This window comes from Belonocnema kinseyi, chromosome 2 (genome assembly GCF_010883055.1).
Source record: "Belonocnema kinseyi isolate 2016_QV_RU_SX_M_011 chromosome 2, B_treatae_v1, whole genome shotgun sequence".
NCBI classification, from domain to species: Eukaryota; Metazoa; Arthropoda; class Insecta; order Hymenoptera; family Cynipidae; genus Belonocnema; species Belonocnema kinseyi.
Window position 1 is genome coordinate 75,061,719 of NC_046658.1, and position 4,732 is coordinate 75,066,450.

Here is a 4,732-nt window from a genome sequence, read left to right on the forward strand (position 1 = left end):
TGGGCCGTATCCCATCATGGCAGTGAATCCCGAGCCTTGAGATGCAGATTGAATCGATGGCGATCTTATTCTGTTATCTCGGATGCATTCAAGTAAATCGCTTATCTTATCGAGCGCTTCGAGATAACTTTCGTGCGTTGTTCGAAACATGTTTTCCTCGAAGTAGGGATTTTCTACCAAAATTGTCTTCTCCCTTATTTCTAGTTGTCTCATCGCAATCTTGATGGCCTCATGATTTTGTGAGAACTTCGACCACGATTCCTTGAGAGTGTCCCGGCGGGTTTTAACTCAGTGTGAAGAAATGGTCGGTTCATGAAATTATCCATTGAACTCGCGAAAAGCTCCATGAAATCCGTTTGCCCGTCGATGCGATTTTCGATGTGACTGACACGCATCTTGAAATCGTTCACCAGATCCGGCTCGAACACCTTTTCACATTTGACTATTCTTTTATTGATAAAAACAATCATTGACATACAACACTAAATCTGTTGAGATCACAACACTAGAACAGAAAAACTCAATTATAACAATTTTGGATTTTGTATACGTATAATCACACAGGAAATCTGAAAATCTCTCTAGCTCAAATCAATCTTATATTTAATAATATTTAAAAAAGCATAACTTAGTACAGATAAACCGAGAATCTTAAGAAAAGAGACTTCTGGAGGATTCACAAGGTTACCTTGCCGGCTAAGCGATGTATCTTAAGCCTGGCAAGGGAGAGAGTTAGCTGAACCTTGTGAATGCGGGTGTAACTTGTCCAGAAGCACTATAAGTTAGGAGCGTATGCGTAAGAAAGAGAGACTTCTGGAGAATTCACAAGGTGCCTTGTCAGCTAAGCGGTTTACCTTTTGCCTGACAAGGGACTAACATTTAAGATAATATGCGTATCGACTTAGTATTTTTATACCAAATAATAAATGATTCACCGAACTTAAACAGTAAAATAGCTTAGAGAAATAATCAGTAATTTAAGGAAATCACATGATATTGTTACGATACAACAAAGGAAACGAATCTTCGGTACTTTGTTCACGATCTTTGGTTTAAGACAAGAGAATGCTCAGAAATCGATACGGATCAAAAGCCGAGGGACTACTGACCCACAGCGAAGGGCGCAACTGGGTCGAGAGAGGGTTCTAGCATTTTCCCAAAGAGAATGAGCGACAGCACCCATAAAAGAGAAAGATATGAAGAGAGGCCGAGGGAGAAGAAGAGAGCGAGATGTCGAGTGAATGTGATGCAGTGACAAAATGCAACGTAGTTATAAGAAACTACTATGCAGTTAAAAACTTCGAGAAAAGTCTAGCTGTCTCCTTTCCCCTTCATGTCTCTAGTGATAAGTTTAATCGCTTAATTTAACATACTTCAGTATATTTTCCACAGATTTAGGGAAATGTGTGTCCACGTGGATTCTAGCCCGACCCCGCCGGTCCCCATCGTAGACAAGCGTGGAATTTTTCTATACCCCCCTCCCACTTGTAGTGTCCACATGGTATATGGATGGCCCCAAATCAAGTTTTCACCATGGCGTTTGTTTATCCGTCCGCCCATAAACACGATAACTCTCGAAAAAATGAATGGATTCAATCGATATTTGGCGCACGTTTTGTAGGTCCTCAAAGAAAGAACGAGTTCTTTAACCAGCCATTTTGAATAAAAATTGAAAAAGTTAGAGCATATTCAAAATTTTTGGGAACATTTTATTATATTTAAAAAGCTTTATGTACGGCTCCTCATAATACTTAACAAGGCAAACAATTTATCCTAAATGGTTTTTTCGATAAAAATAAAATTATCAGAGTTATAACATTTATAAAATTTTAAAAATCAATTTAAAATCAAAATTTTAAGCCATAAACGCATAATACGAAAAAAGAAAAGAAAAGAAAAACGTTGCTTTTTGAAAATCCTACAAGATTATTATAACAACTTTTTAGATTTTCTTAAAAAATCGGAAATTAAAATTTTTTTCGCACATAAAATGCTGAAAAATCAAAAATTTCATTTTGTGATCAAACTATGCAAGATAAGAAAAACGAAGAAATAACAAAAATTATGATCCCAAAAAAGATCTGTAAATTCGTTTATAATTACTTAATGACAGAACACGTATTTTTTGTTTTATTCGTGAAAAATAAAATTAAAAATTAAAAAATACAATTTGTGGGAAAACGTCACGTATTACGAAAAAAATTTATTCAAGAACAACTGCTTACGGGAAAAAGAGCAACAAATTTGTTATGAGAGATAAGAGATACGTAAAAAATCTAAAAGAAGACCTGCAGGATATTTTGCTTTATCCATAAAAAATAATATGAAAACAAAAATCGCATTTTTAGCACAACAACTCGAAATGGAGAAAAATGTCTGAAAAAGGATTGTAGTTTTTTATTTATTTTTAAGTGGTTCAGAAAATATACATTTAAAAATGTCTGTCAAAAATCGTACGCGCAGCACGAGCGTCATGATGAGAATGTGTACCTCCAACCTACAGACCTTTGAGAAATTTAATGTTTAACTATACTTAATTAAGTAGAAAATTCAGAATATGAAGACGCATATAAATACTGCGATCTAAAAGAGATCTTCTTGATATATGAAGTTTCGTTCAAGCATCCTAAATGCCCTAGGCGCGCTCAAATTTGCAAACAACGCGCGCAGCGCGCGATGAGAATGTGCCCACGAAGCGGGCAGATTTTTTAAACTCAGAACCTCTCAAAATTGAATAATTGATAAATTTGAAATTAAAAGTGTTTCAAATTGTACCTATATTTTTTAATCAGAACTTCTCAAAATTTAAAAATTGAAAACTAATTTTTTTAGATTACATAATTTCATTAAAAGAGAATCTAAGTTGTATCATTCTTAATTAAAATCTTCTAAAATTGAATAATTTAAAATTGAAAAGCTTTAAAATTTATATAATTGTTAATTAGAAGTGATGAGAATTTGACAATTTAAAACTTAAAACTAAATTGAATGTTTGAAAGTCAAAGCTTCTGTAATTGTAAATTTTTTTACAACCTTTCGAATTGAATGATACTACTAAAAAATGTTGAAAATGAAGTAATTTTAAATATGAAATTTAAAAATTAAAATATTTGTACTACGGAATGTTGAAAATTAAACGAATTCGAACTTTATTTAAAACTGAAAAGAATTATAATTACGAAGAATTGTGATATTACAGCTTTTTTTTATGCTGCATCGTTTGAAAATTTAAATTATTTTAATCAAATTTAAATTGTTTAAAAATTAAATACTTTCAAACCAATTTACAAAACAAGATTGCTATGAATCCAATTTTTTAAATTGCACAATTTGAAGCCTTTCGATAATTATGCTTATGTTCAATACAAAGGACATTAACAACACTATCGTAACGGTAGTGAAAAGATTTTCTTTAAATTCATATTAAAATTAAAACATACTGAATGATTATTTTTACGAATAAGTAATAAAATGTTGATTTTTATCCTAAAGGTACCTAAAGAATAAAAATCTAAGCTTTTTTCTTTTAACAAAAAAAAAGGAAGAAATAAGAACCCTTACTTAATGCTCATTAAAACGATAATATCTTGGAGATGAAAGAATTCCATACTATGTTTAAATATTAAAGCATTTCTAAATTAGAATCTTAAGCTTCAGTTATTAAATAAGATTAATTTTCAAATTGTGCATCATGATTTAAAAAATGCATTAACTTTAATTCAAAACACAAAATTGTTAACATGAAAATCAAGGGGAACAGCTTCATCTTGAACAGAATCATAAGAGATGTCAAACAAGCAAAAAAGCGAGCGGGGACATAACAGCTTCAATGCGGCCAGAATGAATTAATGGTAGATTGTTATATAATAAATAATATTAATAACTATCAATGAAGAAAGTATCGACAAAACAATCAAATTGACTAAAAAAGAAACTTGTTGACATATAAAGTTTAACATACAAAAAAGTGCTTAAATTCCATTGTAGTGGTATTTGAGAGTTTGATTAAATAAAGTAAAGAAATTATTATAATTTTGAGGACTGGCATATTTATAGGTAAATCTGGATAATTTGTGCTGTAGTACCCGATTTACAACATTAAAATAGGTATGTGAATATACCAACTGAGCGCATCATTTATACTGGAAAACGTATTATCTCATTTCTATTTCGAACATAACGAGCATAAGCGGCTTAAAAAGCAGGAAGGACCAGTTTGATCTTATTCCAAATGAAGTAATGAATTCCAAACTATAAGGGGTCTGCAATGCTCATTTGAACAATTTGTAACTGAAGTAAAGTGAATTGTTTATCTGGAAATTCCAAGATTTTTTATATATGAAATCTGTTTTTCTTTCTCCCTAACACACTTTGGGAAATTGAGAAATATGAAATCTAAGATTTGACGAAAAGAAAACGAAAAGTGCAGGGCGCAAACAGAGAAACGCTTGAAAATTTTAAAAGAAATTATTTTTAATTAATTTATCTTCCTTCTATGAAACGTGTAGATGTATCACATATTTTATTAAATTGTGTTAGAAATTTCTCTTACAGTGAAAGGATTTTTTAAGTTTTCGGACAATGGAGTTTTCCATAACGAATTAATATTTGAGTCATTTTCATAATTTATTTTATATTTATGCAATCGTGGTGGAAAAAAATGGGATGATATAATGCTGTACAAATGTTTATCTGCATTTTTACATTCTCATCAGAGAAGTTATTGGATTTG